Raw genomic sequence first — 389 nt, forward strand, 5'->3', positions numbered from 1 at the left:
GGGACTGACCCTCTGATCCTCCATGTTGTAAGAACCTTCACAGACCTCTGAAAGGGAACCAGATAAATCAGAGAAGAGGTCTGTACAATCTAGCAAGTCGGACACAGGATAGGGTTATACATGCCTAGCTGGGACCACACAACAGTTGTTTGTCTCTCAGCTCACTGGTTCATCATGGGCCTTTAACCCCACTGCTGCAGCTTCTCCAGTTCCAATACACCACCTCTTACAAGCTCTACCTCCAGCCTAGAATTTGGACACGGGCCATATAAAGGAGGAGCCAGAGCGCATATATATATATGTGTGTATATATATATATATATATATATATATGTATACTGGGGTTCTGCACTCACAGAAGAAAAAATGGATCATCCAAATAGACTAAG

Source organism: Falco cherrug, chromosome 11, assembly GCF_023634085.1.
Source record: "Falco cherrug isolate bFalChe1 chromosome 11, bFalChe1.pri, whole genome shotgun sequence".
NCBI classification, from domain to species: domain Eukaryota; kingdom Metazoa; phylum Chordata; class Aves; order Falconiformes; family Falconidae; genus Falco; species Falco cherrug.